This window comes from Mustela putorius, unplaced genomic scaffold (assembly GCF_011764305.1).
Source record: "Mustela putorius furo isolate JIRA1106 unplaced genomic scaffold, ASM1176430v1.1 tig00000785_pilon_pilon_pilon, whole genome shotgun sequence".
Taxonomy (NCBI): Eukaryota; Metazoa; Chordata; class Mammalia; order Carnivora; family Mustelidae; genus Mustela; species Mustela putorius.
This window is the reverse complement of record NW_025421480.1, coordinates 2,622,008-2,642,369: the sequence shown is the minus strand read 5'-3', so window position 1 is coordinate 2,642,369 and position 20,362 is coordinate 2,622,008. Positions and strand designations below refer to the sequence as shown.

Sequence of the window (20,362 nt, the reverse complement as noted above, 5' to 3'; positions counted from 1 at the left end):
AAGAGATTCTGCTGAGTGAAATAAGTCAAGCAGAGAGAGTCAATTATCATATGGTTTCACTTATTTGTGGAGCATAACAAATTGCATGGAGGACATGGGGAGATGGAGAAGAGAAGGGAGTTGGGGGAAATTGGAAGGGGAGGTGAACCATGAGAGACTATGGACTCTGAAAAACAATCTGAGGGTTTTGAAGGGGCTGGGGGTGGGAGGTCGGGGTACCAGGTGGTGGGTATTGGAGAGGGCACGGATTGCATGGAGCACTGGGTGTGGTGCAAAAATAATGAATACTGTTATGCTGAAAATAAAAAATAAAAAAAAGATTTTATTTATTTACTTGGAAGAGTGTGCATGCTAGAGAGCATGAGTGAGGGGAGGGGCAGAGGGAGGAGAAGCAGGAGCAGGCTCCCCACTGAAAGAGAGCCCAGTGTGGGACTCGATTCCAAGACTCCGGGATCATGACCTGAGCCAAAGGCAGATGCTTAACCAACTGAGCCACATTGGCGTCCCTCTAGCACGTTTTATTACTGTATTTCCAATACTACCTTAGGGCCCACCATGTGCTCAGAGCTCAAATACTTACCGGATAAATGAATAAAGAGAAAGATAACAAATCCTACAGAAATGGAACGGCTTCCTCATGAAAAAGACAGATGTAGAAATGAAAGGGGAACAGTATTCATTGTGACATCAAGCACTATCCATAAATCACCTTACCGAACACCTCACAACATACGGAAGTTGGAACTCCTCATCCCTCTTTCAAGAGAGGATAAAACTGAGATTCAAAACAGTTGAAGCAATTCACCAAAGGTCACACAAGCAGGATCAGAAGTCACATTTGAGCAGAGATGAGTCTGATATCAGAACATCCACTAAACGGCTTAGAAACTTTTTCCTTAAGAAGCTTGTTCCATAAATAATAGAAGTCACTTGTTACTTAAATAATGGGATGCCAGGGCGGGGAAATAAAACAGTGATGACAAAAGGACAGGAAGGTCTGGTATTTGGGGGAGGGGAGGGGTAAGGCAGCAAAGAAATGGAATGGGGAAAGTGACATTGTGCTGATGAGAAACACTGAAAAAAAAATGGAGTGTGAATATCAAAATGGGTAGCAAAATAAGGGGAGGGTGCCCTAGAAGGCAAGGACCAAAGACAGAACAAAACAAAAAAACAAAAAAAGAAGAAGAAGAAGAAGAGAGATTGAGAGAGAAAAAAAGAGAGAGAGAAAAGAAAAGAGCATCGGGAGCCTATCAACAAGGGCAGGAAATGCAGAGCATTTTTGGAAACAACCTGAGCATTATCAAAAGCAAACCCACAGGGCCTTTCTGCACCTTCAGCATCTCCGCTGCTAAGCGAGTTACAGTAAAATCCAGAAGTAGGGCAGAAGAGGAGCTGTGCGTAGGAGTTCAAACCGCATCAGCTTCAGGCCGGGGGGATTGCCCCAGGGGACAGCCAGGGACCTGTCCAAGGTTTGAGAATGTCACCAGAAGTAGGCAGAGACACCATCCCCATGGGGCAGACGGAGGGAGCATTCTGTCTGCGGGGGGTGGGGGGGGGCTCCCTAGAAAGGCAAAGGAGCTGGGGAGGGGGAAATGGAGAGCAAAGATGAAGTAGGGGTGCAGCTTTATGATTCTGTGACTGCGAATAGGACTTAGAGCTTTGAAGGGTGGGCAGGACGCCGGTGGGGGAAGAGGAGCGGAGCGGGGATTCTAGGAGGGGAAACATCCTGAGAAAGCCTGCAAGGGGCGAGGAGCCTGTAAGTGAGAGCGAGCCGCGCGACGGATGAGGGCACTGACGCTTGTACCAGGAAGGAAGAGGAGGCAGGATCTCATACGTGTGTTTTATACAGACTGTAAAAATCCCGGGGGGCTCGGTATCAGTAGTAATCTCTAGCTGAGTTCGGAATGAAGTTCTGCATGGAGGGTGGCTTTGAGATCACAGCATCGTTTAAGACCAGATGGAACCCAGAGAACCTCTTCACCGACCCCATAAAATAGGACCCGAGAATTCATGTGACTTGAGCAAGGATGTAGGACAAAAAGAACTACAGCCTATTTTCTGTTGCTCAGTGATAGATCAGTTAAAGGATAATGCAGTTTATTACTGGGACATTTCTGAGAAGTACAAAACCCTCCCTTCTTCCCTGCCTTCCTGCCTCTTTTCCTCCTCCTCCTTCCCATCGCTATTACTGAATACTAACGATGTCCCCAGCACATAGCAAACGAACTTGACAGCTGACCCTTGCTTCCTGGAGCTCCCATTCTACAGTGAGGGGAAGTCTCCTTCCCCAGTGGGGGTCTGGCTCAATAAACTGCACTTCACTCTCTTCCTAGAGAAGAAGGAAATGAATGGTTCATACTCAGTTTTTATTTCTGTTTCCTGAGTATATTCTGAGCCTTCCATAAAAGTAGCTGAGTTTAACAAGAATTAATTAAAATGATGTAAGTAGTTTATAGCTGAGTAAACGTAGGGGCAAAACGTGGGAAAGGTACAGCCTTTGTAATAAAGAGGTACCATTTAAAATAAATATGAGACACTATTCCGTATTGACTGAATTAAAATTTTAAGTGTATCATAGGACACAAAGTAATAAATTGGTTCACTCAGACCGTATATAACAAGAGCCAGATGGTTTGTCATAGCTTAGGATTTACTCATCTCATTTTAACAAATACAATTCAAGAAAAAATAAACAATAAGGAATAAAACCAGAATTATCAGTTTGTACCATCTTCAAAATTTGACAGGGGTGACAAGACAAGCAGCTTCCACAGCTTCCGCAGCACCCCCTACTTCTTGCTCATATCCTGTCTTCACTTGCACTCTCCCTGTATCACCCTCCAGACATAGGCCAAAACTTCCTATTAAAATGTCCAAGAAAATTCAGTCTACTCAGTTTTAAATTTTTTTTTAAATCAACAAATCAGAAGAGACTGTCTTCCTGATAGAAATAATTCTTCCATTAAAAATGAACCGCAGGGGGTCCCCAGATGATTCAGTTGATTAAGTGTCTGCCTTAAATCATGATCATCACAGGTCATGATCCCAGAATCCTGGGAAAGTCCAGGTCCTCGCTCAGCAGGGAGTCTGCTTCTCCCTCTGCCCTTCCCAATTCCCCGCTGGTGTTGTCTCTCAAACAGATGAAAAAAATCTTTAAAAACTGGATCCATTACAAGTTGGTTATTTAAATGACAAACTTACTCTGGCATTCAGTCTGATTTTTAAATTCATTATGAAGTAGCTTGAAACAGAAAAGAGTTGAGAGAACTACCTGTTGAAATGTCATCGGATATAAAAATCGAATTCCCCTTAACTAATTGAAAAGATAAAGAGGTAATAAAGTCTTAGGATCCTTAGGCTCCCTGTCCTGTGATTGGGGGTGTAGCTCCTAGTGAGGGCCTGGATCTGAACTTGGGGAAGTGAGATGGCCTGGGACCTGTGTTTTTCTAAGATTTCTCTGCAGGGAAAAGCTCTGGGAAATACTAATAGGTGTTCCTCAGGGGAAAGCGTTGGAGGTTAAATTAGTCAGAAGAAAACTGAAAAATAAAAAGTGAAAAACTCTATTTCCCACAGGATTTTATGCTCTCTGTATTTCTGGGAGGGAACTCTCCACTGAAGCTATTCACAAACTTATTCAATAAAGGAATCCTGTTCTCTCGAGGCATCTGAAAGGTTAACTCCATACAGAAGGCACTCAGGAATACTGAGATTCTTTTTTTTTTTTCTTTTTTTTTAAAAGATTTTGTTTATTTGAGTGAGACAGAGAGCGTGCACGTGCACAGGCAGGGTGGAGAAACGGAGCGGGAAGCAGACTCCCCACAGAGCAGGGAGCCCAATGCAAGACTCAACCCCAGGACCCTGGGATCATGACCTGAGCCAAAGATGGACGCTTAACCAACCAAGCCACCCAGATGCTCCCTGAGATTCATTTTTAATTGACTTTGTAGGAAAAACAGCCAATAAAGCCTTCACCAAAGGATAATTATTTAGTTCTGTCCTCTGATCCTTAATATTTTACATAACTGTAGTCACACACATATTATTTTATTCTAGGTTTCTTACTTGACCTCATTCCTCATTATTTCCAAGTATTATCACAGTTAACATTATCATCACTTCATACAGATAATTCTATATTTATAATTTTGAAATGCCATAGAGAGCACACCCATTCTCAGTGCAAGATGTGTGCACTATTACCGTTGAGCATCTGGGGTTCCCAACACTTTTCCTGTCCCAAAACACCTCAGGGACAAAATGCTTTCCCATAAGCAATAATGGCTCATTTTGGTGACAGTTACAGAATCTTTTGGGCCAACGGGCGGTGCAGGATGTTGTAACTGGTAGGATATTCTCATATGATTTTCATTGACCTTTCCCTCTACTGTCCTACCTGGTAAGTGCTGTCTTAGACCCTGTAAATCAGACATGGTTCCAATCTTCAAGAAGTTTATAAAAAAATCATCAGTTACACACATAAAGTAAACTATAAGGCTGGGTGTAAGATAAGACCATGTCATATAAAAACCGCACAGTACTGGGATATTGAGGATATTGTACAAAGATGGAAAATTATTTCAGCTTGGGAATTACAGAGTCCCACTGAAGGAAAGCACAGTCTTTGCTTCATCTCTTTCCTTCACCCCACAAATCCAATTCATGACCAAGTCTTACAGTTGCCACCTAAAAAATTAAATAGAGAACGTTTACTGAGGGTTTACTATGTGCCAGGAACATCAGGCTTCTGACTCTTGGTTTCAGCTCAGGTCTCAGTGTCCTGAGCTGGGCCCCACGTAGGGCTCCACACTCAGCGGAGTCTTCCATCTCTCTGCCCCCCCACTTGTGCACTTTCTCTCTCTCTCAAATAAATAAATAAATCTTTAAAAAATTTTGCTTTAAAAGTATTAAGGCTATTTAGTACTTACAATGTCTCTGTAGGCAAAGATCATTAGTCTAATCTTCCAGAGAGAGACGGAGGACAGGGAAGTGACATTGCCAAAGTTCCCATTATCTCTAAGTGTTAAACTGGGAGGGTGGAGCCCGGGTAGACTGACTGTAGAACCTGCATCTCTAGCTCTGTGCCGTTCTGCCCCACCACTCACAGCCCTCTCTCTCTCTCTTCGAATCCACTCCTTTGCTCTCGAGGAAGCCACCCTCATCTTCTGCTTGGACGTCTTTCTAATGGCTTCCTAAATGCTCCTCTTGCTTCCACGTTTTCCCCTCGTGAGTACATTCTCCCTACATCACCCTGGATGATCTAAAATATTAATCAGCTTATGCCCCCCCCCCTTGCTGAAACTTTCAGCATCCCCAACCTCATGTAGAGTAAAACCCGAACTTCTTGCCAAGACTGAGTACACAAAGCCCAGCATGATCCAGCCTTCACCAGCTCTCCCACCTCGTCTCACAGGAGGCTTCAGGTTTCCTTTCCCTTCCAGATCTTTCCATCCTCAAGGACTTTGCACCTGCTCCTCTCCACCTGGAATAATATTCCCCAGATGCTCCCCATGACAGGTTCATTTCATCCTTCCAGGCTTCAGTCTAGTTGCTGTATCTCAGTATTGGCCCATCCAAAACCTGTCCTCTGCTCTTCCCTCCCAGAGTACCACATTTATTCCCTCCATGGCACTTTTCGCTGAAATATTTTTACCTGTTCACTTATTAAGAAATTGTCCTCAGTAAACTATAAGCACCTTAAGGACAGGATACTGGTCTCCCTTATTCATTCCTGCTTTTCCAGTGACTAACACAGATCTTGGTACACAGTCAGTGCCCAATAAATATGTTTTGAATGAATGAATGAATGAGGAACAGAAATTTATAAATATGCCAAATTGAAATCTTATGTGCCCAAGTGATTCATGAGTGCCTCAGGTTATAACATAACATTAAAAAAAAGTGAAAAGGTAGGAAAAAGGCAGTGTCATTGATGCCTTCCAGAATGGTGTTGCACAGTGTCACGGGACACAAAGGTCAAATGGATGTTGGAGATCGAGAACATTGGGACTTGCTCAGTCACTGCGTTATTTTAGAGGCTACAGAAAATCATAATAGGAAGAAGAGGAGGAAGGAGGAGAAGTTCAGGGAGAGGGATGAGGGGCGAACACTGGCCTTGCTCTACATGTTTCTTAGGTGTAAACCCAGGGACTTCTGGTAACAACTACTCAGTTACCTACTGAGCACAATTAACTGTCCAAACTAAGCTTTAAAAAAAAAGCATTTGGTTATATCGCATAGTAATATAAGTCAAGAGATTAGGCAGAGGGTTAGTAGTATTCAACTGGTGAACCTGTTATCAGAGGAGCTAAGAAAGTCTTCTCACATGTCTTTTTTTTTTTTTTAAGATTTTATTTATTTATTTATTTGACAGAGAGAGAGATTCACAATTAGGCAGAGAGGCAGAGAGAGAGAGAGATGGGGGAAGTAGGTTCCCTGCTGAGCAGAGAGCCCTGATGCGGGGCTTGATCCCAGGACCCTGTGACCATGACCTGAGCCGAAGGCAGAGGCTTTAACCCACTGAGCCACCCAGGCGCCCCATGTCTGGTGTCTTTACTGGAAGGCTAGATTCTGCCTTTATGTGGTATTTCCACAGGGTAGTTGAACTTTCTACATGAAAGCTCAGGGCTCCAAGAGACCAAGGAAGGAAGTGCCAGTCTTAAAAGTGAGGTCCAAAGCAGACTTCCAATTTACTGCACAGATCAAAGCAGTCACAGCTCAGTCCAGATTGAAGGGGAGGAGAAGTAAATGCCAGTTCTTGATGGGAGAAGTGACAAAGAACTAGTGACCATTTAATTTGACATAATAATTCTCTGAGGTAGGAGTACTATCACCTCCAGTCTTCAGCTAAGTCTGAGGTAGATTGTTTGTAAACCCAGACAGGTCTCTGCCTTAATTTTGAAACCGGTTAAGTAGAGATGGTTAATACCTTTCCTAACTATGTTTTCAGGAGTAAAACAGTGAATAAACATCGAGTAACAATCATATGGAGTATACTGTGTTCACTATTGTGAGGGAGAAAATGAGGAATAAAACCCCTCAGTTTCTTGTTCTAAATGGGAAATTCACTTGAAAATTAAAAAACATAAGTTATGCAAACAAGTGAATAAAGAAAGAAGGTGTGGTGACTACACACAATTGAATATTCATCAGCCTTTAAAAAAGAAGGAAATGTTGCCATATACAACAACCTGGATGAACCTGAAGGACATCGTGCTACACGAAATAAGTCAGTCACAAAAAGACAAATACTGCTTGAATCCACATGCATGCTGTATCCACAATACTCAGTCTCATGGAAACAGAGAGTAGAATGGTGGTGGCCAGGTGTTGGGGGGAGAGAAGCAAATTGGTATTTCAAATTCTTTTTTTTTTAAGATTTTATTTATTTATTTGACAGACAAGAGACACAGTGAGAGAAGTAACAGAAGCAGAGGGAGTGGAAGAGGGAGAAGCAGTCTTCCTGCCGAGCAGGGAGCCCGATGCAGCGCTTGATTGATCCCAGGACCCTGAGATCATGACCTGAGCTGAAGGCAGCTGCCTAATGACTAAGCCACCCAGATGTCCCTGGTATTTCTAAATTCTTAAAAAAAAACATACACCATATATTTGAGGAACTAGTATCTGATCTATTATAAGTAATCCTCTGGGAAAGAAACCACCAGAATGAGCTTCCTAAGATCAAGGTGCTGACCCTAACTCTGCTAATGGCTTGTGGGACTCCTGAGATGTCCCTTAACCTTCTCGGGCCTCTTCATCTACAACAAAGGATGACACTACATGACTGCTAGGTTTCCTCCCAAATTTGGGTAGCTATGATACAGATTTTAAAAAGGCTTTTGCACAGGTGCTGTGGGACAGCTCCCGCCTCTAAAAGAGCTATCAGGTCCTGGTTCCAGAAGAGAAGTCCTATTTCTTGTTCAAGGTTGCAGCCACCCTTCCAGGAGGAAAAGCTCCATGATTTCCCCTTTGTGACATGGTATGTTCCACTCAATACAAGGTGTCTGTCTTAGCTTTACTCCTAGATTATTTCAGCACAGCAAGTATACCGCGAGAAGAGAGATTATATGGTTATACCAGTCCCAGAGGTGGAAAGCAATATTGTTCACTGTGAATCTATATCCTGGGGAACTGAAGATACCAAAGCAGCTCAGCCACAATGAGCAAACTCAACCTTAAAGAGCCGCTAAAACAAAATACCATAGGCGGGTGTTTTAACCTGTGGACACGGATTTCTCACAGTTCTGGAGTTTGGGAACTGAAAGATCAAGGTCCCTGCAGATTTAGCTCTAGATGAAGGCCCTCTTCCTGCATGACAGTCTTCTTGCTGGGCACTCACGCAGCCTTTCTTCCGTGCATGTACATGGAGAGCAATATCTATCTTCTGCTTCTTATCAGGGCACCAGTTCCAACATGAGGGTCCTGCCCTCACCTAATTTAAACCCATTTATTTCCCAAAGGTCTACCTCCATCACATTGGCCACATCCCAAAGGCCATCACATTGGGGTTTATAGCTTCACCATATGAATTTTGAAGGACATGAACATTTAGCCCATAATAACGTTTTTGCCCAACGGCTCCAAAATTCAACATTCACAAAAGCACCTGGAACACGCATGATCTCAGAGAATGGATACCAGGCAAAATTCTATTTCATGCTTTTCCTCCTCTAAGGAGTATAACAATGGAGGATCAAAATACTTATCAGAGAAAAACAACATCAAACTTTCATTTTCCAGGCTCATCACCACAACAAACACCTATTCTTGTCTTGGGCTTTATAGAGTTCCCTTACATTTCCTCCATTACTGGCGATCCGTGGGTTTGGGTATGACACACCTTCTCTCTCACTCACAGCCATAAAGGTAAAAGGGACAGAGAGAGAGTAAGACTCACAAAGACATGACTCATTTTTGCATCTTCTGGTTTTTGATCAAATGCCAACAGATGTCAAGAGATAAATGAGTGAGTCTTCAATAATGGGGTAAATGGAAACCAGTAACATTAGGGGTAATTACTTAAGTTTCATTATTAATGTTCTTCTTCCTAAAATTGTAAATAAATGTAGTACAATAGGCAAAGGATATAATCCTAACACCTTCTGGGAGTAGAAAGAAGTTGTACTTTTTGGCTACATGGGTGATATACTTCCACATATGTAAGAGGTAAGGTAGTAACTCTCAGACTATAAAACTTTAGGGTTTCATATCACCCTGGCAAATGTACATTTTTTTGAAACAAACTATAAGATGAGTTTCTCTTTCAAAATGTGTTCATTTTCTTTCCTTAAAAGCAGTACAAAGGGGAAAATGCTTTCTAAAATGACCTAGATTAACATCCTCCGCAACGTATCTAGGATACTAAGTTGGAAAGAACCTGAGAGAATCCAGTCTTCTCATTTTACAGAACAAGCAAACTATAGTTTAAAGATAAATGCCTTCCTTAGGACAACAGAACCAATGAACAGTTATGTTCAGCTATGTCAAGGTCTCCCAGAGCCTCCTGACAGATCTGTTTCCAGCATCCAGGATGCCTCTGAAGGTGGCAGTCTCAGCATTCCTAATCTTCATTCCACTGGATCATGGCATTTTGAGAAGAGACCGAAGATGAAACAGTGGTCCTCCTTTATAAGCACAGTATCCTGACTGTAGCAGACACTCATGTTTGTGGAATGAATATACGAAAAAGTACATCACATGGAAGAGAAACAATTCTGACCTAACAAAAACAGACCCTCCCCCAAGTCATAAAGATGATAACCAGCAGGATTTCCCTAAGTGTTCTTTGATATAAGACTTGCCTCCTCAATAATAGTTTAAATCTGTGTGAGCTGGGACTGTATCATCTATTTTCCCTCTCCCAAATCAGAGAGCCAAGCACGTTGTTACAAAAGTCATATTTTTGATCCTAAAATCATAACATATAATAATTAGAAGATTATGCTGAGTGAAATAAGTCAAGCAGAGAGAGTCAATTATCATATGGTTTCACTTATGTGTGGAGCATAAGGAATAGCATGGAGGACGAGGGGAGATGGAGAGGAGAAGGGAGTTGAGGGAAATTGGAAGGGGAAGTGAACCATGAGAGACTGTGGACTCTGAAAAACAATCTGAGGGTTTTGAAGGGGTGGGGGGTGGGAGGTTGGGGGAACCAGGTGGTGGGTATTAGAGAGGGCACAGATTGCATGAAGCACTGGGTGTGGTGCAAAAACAATGAATACTGTTACGCTGAAAAGAAACTAAAAAAAAAAAAATAAGATTTGGTACCACTTCTTGGGGTGGTGAATGGTCTGGTAGATGAAGTGTTTTGTTATTGTCTTTACTGAGATATAATTCATATTCCATACAATTCACTCATTTAAAATGTACAATTCAGAACCCACCATTTGTACAACCATCACTCGAATAAATTTTAGAACATTTTCATCACTCTGGAAAGTAACTACTCTAAGCCATCTCTAAGCCATCACTCCATTTCCAGGCCAGTCCTCAGCCCCTGGCAACCACTAATCCACTTTCTGTCTCTATGGATTTTCCCATTGTGAATTTTTCATCTCAGTGGAATCATAAATACGCAGTCCTTTGTGTCTGTTTTCTTTCATTTAGCATAATGTCTTCAAGGTTTTCTCACGCTGTAGCATGTATCAGTACTTCATTCCTTCTTATGGTCAAATAACATTCCATTGTAGCTTTGCGCAGTGGCAGTATCGTAGCCAATGAGGTTTATCCGAGGCCTGATTACTGCTAATTGAAAACTTTTCCCAAATAACATTCCATTGTATGAACAGAGCATGTTTTGGTATCCATTTATCATCTGGTGGACATCTGAATTTTTTCTACTTGTTGACTATTATTAATAATGTTAACATTATTGAACATTCAAGAACACATTTTTGCAAGATTTAAGTTCTCACTTCTCTTGCATTTAGATCTGGGAGTGGAACTGCTAGGTCATTGGTAGATGAGATTTTATTTTATTTTTTCACTTTATTTATTTCATGTTATTTTATTTTATTTTACATTTTTAAAGATTTTATTTATTTTTTGACAGAGAGAGAGAGAGAGAGTACAAGCAGGGGAGCAGCAGGCAGAGGCGGAGGAAGAAGCAGTCTCCCCACAGAGCTGGAAGCCAGATGTGAGGTTCAATCCCAGGACACTGCAATCACAATCTGCGTCAGGGTAGACAGACACTTAACCATCTGAGGCACCCGGGGATCACAGTAGATGACATTTTAATATAGAAATATTTTAGTTAGCAGGGCATCTGTTGTGATTTATCTGGGGAATAAGACACACTAATTGAAACGACAAATGTCTGAAATAAACTACTGCCAAACCTAAGCGAGAAATTTGTCAGTATTTGTTGGACTAGCTTTAAGTACAGGGTCAATCCTTGCCATTTCCTTATTGTGGACTGCCCCAAATTGCCTAGTACATCTTTTCTATTCAATAAATCCATGGAATGATTCTGAAAATATATACTTAATATTCATAAAAGACAAAATATGTCTATACAAAATTTTACCTCACATTTCCTTAGATTCTTAAAGAGATGAGTTTTCTAGATAAGCTCGATGAAACTTTACATTATAAAGTTGAAATAAAATTACTAATTGTTAAAACTAGCAGACTGTTTTGGATCAAATATAACAAAACAGTAGAAATATAATTTGTGTGTTACACACTTTATACTCCATTGCAGTCCTCTTCAGATTCAATGGGACCTTTAATTTGGGTTCATTTTATGAAACCTAGAATGTGACATTACCAATTTTAAATTTTAATAGAAATTCACATATCCCTGTTTTCAGAAATCATCTAATCGTATGTGTGAACTTAACTGATATTTAATGCTTGATCAGTAGGACAACATTCACCTGGTGTGTAGCATTGTTTATTTGATAAAATGTAATCCACTTCATATGCTTTCTGTCTGCCTTATGACTTGGCTTCCAGGAAGTCACTGCGGTGAAAACTGGGGCTTTCTGGACTGGTGTATTGGACTGTACCCTCCCTGACCTCCCCATCAACAATGCTGAAGATGACTCTTAGGTTGTGTTATCAAGGTAGCACTTGAAAGAATGTGGTGTGGGTACCTTCTGGATGGTGGGCCAGACTCTCAGCAGTCTACTTCACCAGAAAGTCCCTGCTAATGATAAGACTTGTTCTTTATCTCTCTCTTCAGAGAAAAACTAAAGGCCTTTGTTGTTATTTACCAGGCTGATTTAATCCCCCTGTTGATCTTCAAAATATGATAATATAACTGAAAAATCAGGCACTTTCCTCTGTAGTAAATCTTCTGAATGGCAGAATAAGACTTAGCTGGTTCCCGAACTCTTAGTTCAACTAGTTTACAGTTGTCACAATAATTATAACCCCAGTACCCTCTCAATTGTAATCACATAAAATATGATCCACCAGTCTGTTCTCTCATGGCAAGGATTATTACTACATTCAGTTCAGAGATTGTATGATACAGGGCAAAATGACTTCAGAATCCCTGAATTCAAGCCCTGGTTTTCCTATTTGTAAGATGATTTCTTTGGACAAATCACAATCCACCAGAACCTCAGTTTATTCCTTTGTAAATTGGGGATAATTATAGTACAGCAGCAGCAATATCTGTATTCAAATCCTATCTTCTCCTTTTCCTACTCAATAGAAAGACTCCAACTCAGCCTTCCAAGCAGGGAGTTTGGAGCCATTAGAATTGGACTGTGAACAGGGAGACCTGACCTTCAAAAATATTCTCTTTGGACCTTTCTCTCTTTCTGATATGGTAAGCTCAGGTGATGTGTTGAGAAGTGTTGTTTTCTTAGGTTCCATATTTGTCTTTGTTGCATCTATTGATCAAACTAATCCAGACAAACTAATTGCCTAAGTTGTTTACATTCCCTCTGGAATTCAGCTTTCCTGAGTGCATGAAAATCATATTAAGGAGGGCATATATTGCATGGAACACTGGGTGTGGTTCATAGACAATGAATCTTGGAACATGAAAAAATAAAATAAAAAAATTTTTAAAAACCTCCAAAGTATAGGGGTCAAGGATTCATATCTTAATATCATCAAAGCCACCTATGAAAAAACCACAGCAAATATCATTCTCAATGGGGAAAAATGAGAGCTTTCATCTATGAAAGGAACATGACAGGGATGTCCATTGTCACCACTGCTATTCAATATAGTACCAGAAGTCCTAGCCTCGGCAATCAGAAAACAAAAAGAAATAAAAGGCATCTGAATTGGCAAAGAAGAAGTCAAACTCTCACTCTTTGCAGGTGATATGATACTTTATGTGGAAAACCCAAAAGATTCTACTTCAAAACTGCTAGAACTCACACAGGAATTCAGTAGTGTCAGGATATAAAATCAACACAGAGAAATCAGTTGCATTTCTATACACCAACAGGAAGACAGAAGAAAGATAAATTAAAGAGTTGATCCCATTTACAACTGCTCCTGAAACCATAAGATACCTAGGAATAAACCTAACCAAAGAGGCAAAGAATCTGTACTCAGAAAACTATAAAGTACTCATGAAAGAAATTGAGGAAGACACAAAGAAATGGAAAAACATTCCATGATCATAAATTGCAATAACAAATACTATGAAAATGTCCATACTATCTAAAGCAATCTACACATTTAATGCAATCCCTATACCATCAATTTTTTTTTCAAAGAAATGGAACAAATAATCCTAAAATTTATGTGGAATCAGAAAAGACTCCGAGTAGCCAGAGGATTGTTGAAAAAGAAAGCCAAAGTTGGTAGCATCACAATTCTAGACTTCAAGCTCTATTACAAAGCTGGAATTATCAAGACAGTATGGTACCGGCACAAAAACAGACACAGAGATCAATGGAGCAGAATAGAGAGCCCAAAAATAGACTCTCAACTCTACAGTCAACTAATCTTCGACAAAGCAGGAAAGAATGGCCAATGGAAAAAAGACAGTCTCTTCAACAAATGATGTTGGGAAAATTGGACAGCCACATGCAGAAGAATGAAACTGGACCATTTCCTTACACCACACACAAAAATAGACTCAAAATGGATGAACGACCTTAATGTGAGACAGGAATCCATCAAAATCCTTGAGGAGAACACAGGCAGCAACCTCTTTGACCTCAGCCACAGCAACTTTTCCTAGTAACATCACCAAAGCAAGGGAAGCAAGGGCAAAAATGAACTATTGGAACTTCATCAAGATAAAAGCTTATGCACAGCAAAGGAAACAGTCACAAAACCAAAAGACAACTGATGGAATGGGAGAAGATATTTGCAAATGACATATCAGATAAAGAGCTAGTATCCAAAATTTACAAAGAACTTATCAAACTCAACACCCAAAAAACAAATAATCCAATCAAGAAACGGGCAGAAGACATGAGCAGACATTTCTGCAAAGAAGACATCCAAATGGCCAACAAAACATATGAAAAAGTGCTCCACATCACTCAGCATCAGGGATATACAAATCAAAACCACAATAAGATACCACCTCACAAGGCTAAATTAGATGGAATAGCTAAAATTAATCAGTCAGGAAACAACAGATGTTGGCGAGATTGCGGAGAAAGGGGAGCCCTCCTATACTCTTGGTGGGAATGCAAACTGGTGCAGCCACTCTGGAAAACAGCATGGAGGTTCCTTAAAAAGTTGAAAATAGAGCTACCCTATGACCCAGCAGTTGCACTACTAGGTATTTAACCTAAAGATACAAATGTAGGAATCTGAAGGGGCACATGCACCCCAATGTTTATAGCAGCAATGTACATAATAGCCAAACTATGGAAAGAACTTAGATGTCCATCAACAGATGAACAGATAAAGAAGATGTGGTGTATATGTGTATATATATATATACACATATACATATATATATATATATGTGTGAATATATATATTCACACATATATATATATGTGTGTGTGTGTATATATATATATACACATACACATACATATATACACACACAATGGAATACTATGCAGCCATCAAAAGAAATTAAATCTTGCTATTTGCAACAACATAGATGGAACTAGAAGGTATTATGCTGAGTGAAATAAGTCAATCTGAGAAAGACAATTATAATATGAACTCTCTGATATGAGGAATTTGAGAGGAAGGGTCGGGGGTTTGGGGGGTAGGGAAGGAAAAAATGAAACAAGATGGGATCAGGAGGGAGACAAACCACAAGAGACTCTAAATCTCACAAAACAAACTGAGGGTTGCTGGGGGGCTGGGGGGTTAGGGATAGGGTGGTTGGATAATGGACATGGGGGAAGGTATGTGCTAGGGTGAGTGCTGTGAAATGTGTAAGCTTGATGATTCACAGACCTGTACCCCTGGAGCAAATGACACATTATATGTTAATTTAAAAAAGTAAACACACACACACAGGTGAGTATCCAATGAAAGTAAACCAGTAAAGCCTTTCTTGTTTACAAAACAAATGAACAAACAAACAAAAACCCTCCAAACAATCCCAAGTTCATACCTCCAACTACCTTCTTTATCTAACTTTCACATACCAAGCCAGTGTCCCCTGCCCTAAATCATCAAGGGCCAACAACCAGGCAAATACTAGAGACACCACTCTTATAGCCCAGAACCCACCAGCATTATTCACACTAGCCTCTCCCTTACCCTGCCTTACTTCCCCACAGAAAGCACAATAATGGTTCTGGGCCTATGATTTTCTCTTGCTCCTGCTCCTGCCTCCTGACCCAACTATGGTATTTCTCCACGTGGCCTTACATGGTACACAATGCCTCTTGCTTCCAGGGGAACTACAAATAGCAATAAACTTTTCTTTCAATAACACTGACTTTTCCATACCATCACTCAGTCACCTTTATAGATTAAGACCTAGGCACATCGCATGGAGCACTGGGTGTGGTATAAAAACAATGAATACTGTTATGCTGAAAAAAATTAAAAAATAAAAAATAAATTAAATTAAATTAAAAAAAAAAAAAGACCTAGGCACAAATCAAGATGAAGGCCTTCTAAGATGAAGGCTCCTTCCTGACCAAGCACTGGTCTTTCCATGACTGGAAAGTTGTTGTTGTTGTTGTTGTTGTTAAACCACTGAAATTTGGGGGGTAATTTTACTACAGGTTAATTGAACCTGACCTCAATAGAAAATCCTCACTTCCCAGGTATATTTCAACAATTAGGGAAAAACACATGTATTCAAAATATATAATAATTCATGGTATGAAGACATGTTGAGAACTTAAAAAACGGTAGTTATTAGGATGATAATTCAAAAGCAATGTCTAAAAACAATGTGTATAAACAGAGGAAGTATGATCTCCATCAAGTGAGAATAGTGGAAGAGATTTTTCACCACATATGGAACAGATATTTGAAACCTGACCTAAACAAGGAATTGTGATATGTATAAAAAATACATTTTGGCAGTTTTTTCAAAGGAACCAGGACTCATCTGCACAGAAACTGGAAACAAGTATAAAAATATGTGCTCTTGGGACACCCGGGTGGCTCAGTTGGTTAAGCAGCTGCCTTCGGCTCAGGTCATGATCCCAGCGTCCTGGGATGGAGCCCCACATCGGGCTCCTTGCTCGGCGGGGAGCCTGCTTCTCCTTCTGCCTCCATCTGCCAGTGCTCACTCTCTCTCTCTCTCTCTCTCTGACAAATAAATACATTTAAAAAAATCTTTAAAAAAAAAATGTGCTCTTGGTAGTGGCACTTTGAGCTGGAATAGATAACACAGAGGACAACAATGGACCCTAACGAGTGCTCATATCACACATTAGGGCAGAGGCTGTACGTTATAGGCCTTGCTTTACTGTGCAGTTTCTTCTTCATGGACAATCTACATAGCTAGGAGGATTTATTTAGTAAAACGTAATGACTTAGTTTATATGACTTCACAGTTTACAAAGCACCCTGTAACAAACATTCTAACAAAAGCCTTATGAAGTGATCAGGGAAATCGTATGCTGTAGGTACACAGAAGAGAAGAAAGTTTCCTGTGTAAAACAGCAAATGACTGCCCCTATCCACTCCATACACTCCTTCCAGAACTTAGAGATTATGTTTTTCTCTAACTGTGAAACAAGGGAAAGGGAAAAAAAAAAAAAAAAAAAAAAAAAAAAAAAAAGCAGAGGCCAAAAGCACTGATATCACCTGAAGCTTGTTAAAAATCAGAAGCTCATGGTGGTGGGTATTAAGAAGGGCACATATTGCATGGAGTACTGGGTGTGGTGCATAAACAATGAATCGTGGAACATGAAAAAATATTAAATAAAATTAAGATGTTTTAAAGAAAATCAGCAGCTCAGGCCTCACGTCAGATCTGCTGCACCTGATTCTGTAGTTCAACGCGATGCCCAGGTGCTTCCTGTGCACGCAACACTTAACAGCATTGTTCTGTGAGGGTATTTATAATTGTGTGCTGAGATTTGGGAACCTTTAAATTGAACTAGAAAAAAGCAGCAGGTAAAGGGGCGCCTGGGTGGCTCAGTGGGTTAAGCCACTGCCTTCGGCTCAGGTCATGATCTCAGGGTCCTGGGATCGAGTCCTGCATCAGGCTCTCTGTTCAGCAGGGAGCCTGCTTCCTCCTCTCTCTCTGCCTGCCTCTCTACCTACTTGTGATCTCTGTCAAATAAATAAAATCTTTAAAAAAAAATCCATTTAAAAAGCAGCAGGTAAATACCGAAAAACAAGCCTAGACTATGCCTGTAACTAATTGATCGGGAAACCTAACCCTTTTAGTGTATTTGCAGTATATTCTGAGAGTGGAACCCATTAATGGGAAAGGAGACAGACTGCTGGAAACTAGAAAAGAGAAGCCCAAGAAGTGATGTTTTCCGTTCGTCTTCTGTGCTATCTGAAAAAGATGACACTCTGACTTACCAATCTATATATTTGCTCTGAGCGATGTAGGATACATCTGATCACCAATGTTGAGTGCCCCGTATAATATTCTCATAATCTAACTTTATGTTTTCCATTCAACCTATTGGTTATAATTTGACTTTCCTCTCTCATGTAATTTTTCTACATGGAGAGAACTTGACCAAACAATCAGACCAAAACATTCTAGATCACTGGCAATTACACCTTCCTTTATAACTTAATATGCCAGTTGCCTAATTTCAAAATCAGTTGATTATGAATGTGGTTAGGACTAACAAGTCTACCCAAGCCCATGACTATGCAAATAAAATTTGATTTTTTTTTGAACACTGATAACCACTTCCTAAAAAAACAAACCATGTGGCGTTATGGCAGAATGGCCACATGATATGTTGGGATAATGATAACAAAAGTTTATTAAATACTTGGTATATTCCAGTGTGGTTTTAATTTGAATCTCCCCGATGGCTAGTGATAATGAACATTTTCTCATGTGTCTGATAGCCATTTGTATGTCTTCATTGGAGAAGTGTCTGTTCATGTCTTCTGCCCATTTTTTGACATGATTATCTGTTTTGTGTGTGTTGTGATACCACCTTACACCAGTTAGAATGGTCAAAATTAACAAGACAGGAAACAACGTGTGTTGGAGATGATGTGGAAAAAGGGGAACCCTCTTGCACTGTTGGTGGGAATGCAAGTTGGTGCAGCCAATTTGGAGAACAGTGTGGAGATTCCTTAAGAAATTAAAAATAGAGCTTCCCTATGACCCTGCAATTGCACTCCTGGGTATTTACCCCAAAGATACTGATGTAGTGAAAAGGAGGACCATCTGTACCCCAATGTTCATAGCAGCAATGGCTACAGTTGCCAAATTGTGGAAAGAACCAACATGCCCTTCAGCGGACGAATGGATAAGGAAGATGTGGTCCATATACATTATGGAGTATTATGCCTCCATCAGAAAGGATGAATACCCAACTTTTGTAGCAACATGGACTGGACTGGAGGAGATTCTGCTGAGTGAAATAAGTCAAGCAGAGAGAGTCAGTTATCATATGGTTTCACTTACTTGTGGAGCATAAGAAATAACACGGAGGACAGGGGGAGATGGAGAGGAGAAGGGAGTTGAGGGAAATTGGTGGGGGAGATGAACCATGAAAGACTACAGACTCTGAAAAACAATCTGAGGGCTTTGAAGGGACGGGGGGTGGGAAATTGGGCCAGCCTGGTGGTGGGTATTGTGGAGGGCACGTATTGCATGGAGCACTGGATGTGGTGCATAAACAATGAATTCTAGTACAATGAAAAGTAATTTAAAAAATAAAAAAATTTAATAAAAAAATACTTGGTATATTCCAAAAGAGCTTTTTCTCTGTTAAGTCATTTAACTCTCATAAGTCATGTGGTATGACCCCCATTTCACAGATGAGAAAACAGAGGCACAGAGTCATTAAGTAACTTGACTAAGTTATAAAGTGACAGAAAAGAATTTTAATCCAGGCAGTCTGGCACCAGAACCTGGTGTCTTGACTGCTCTGCTATATCGCCACTATCCTGTCTCTCAACAGTTATCACACATTGGACTCTTCCTCTCTACTTCCTCTACCCATCCTTTTTGGATTAGCTTCAAAATCATTTATAGCAGTACCAGGAGCTAGAGCTCTTGATACAGCCAGAAGATTAAAGAACCAAACTTCAGTAGGTTCAGTAGGTGACTCTTGTCCCTGTGTGGGTGAGGACACTCCCCTGGGACTTACAGATTAAATACAGACATGCTATATCCTAAGAAGACATTCTCTACCTTGGATTTATCTCTCCCAGTCTTGAGATTGAAATGGTACAGAAGCCAAGCCTGGCTAGGACTAGGGCAAGAGCAAGGGGACAGTTCACTTTGGTGGGGGCTTAGGCAAAAAGGTATCTGATTAATTCAAAAAGTAACTCTACCAGAGTTTGTGCCAAGAATTTAACAGAGATAGAGAATGTGCTTTGCCTTTCCTGGACCTCTCTGGGTATGTTTCTCTTGGGATGATCCCAGGAAGTGGCTGTGGCCACACGATCCTCTAGGATTTGTAACCCTGGACCTTTAGTGAAATAATAGCATTATACAAGCACAGCAGAAACAATATGTCATTTCAGAAATAAAATGGTAAGATGGCATGGAAATCTTTACCTTCATCGCTATGAGAAAGGCAGAATGGACCTGTAATGAGTTCTCTCTGGTGTCTACTACAGCCTTTGTAGTCATCAGCTATAAATGGCTAGGACTGTCCATTCTTGTGACATTAGATCAGTGCTTTACTATCTTTTTCTGCCCAGCATATCTCTGTGAAACAAAACCTTTCTCTAAGTTAGAGTCACACTTCAAATGAGATTTATAGAAACATACATGTTCCCATTCCTTCCAGTACTTTTTTGTCTCCATGTAGAAAAATTACATGAGACGAAAAGTCAAATTATAATCCGTACG

General features: G+C 40.5%; 1 long non-coding RNA gene and 1 other non-coding gene across 2 annotated transcripts in view; one reads left to right on the top strand and one right to left on the bottom strand.

Annotated features, from left to right (window-relative positions):
- Nucleotides 1-20,362, bottom strand: part of LOC123393241 — a 236,831-nt gene that overhangs the window by 103,583 nt on the left and 112,886 nt on the right. The window lies entirely within an intron of this gene.
- On the top strand, nucleotides 10,684-10,817 carry LOC123393269. The gene has a single exon (XR_006608022.1). It is a non-coding gene; the product is annotated as a U4 spliceosomal RNA (small nuclear RNA).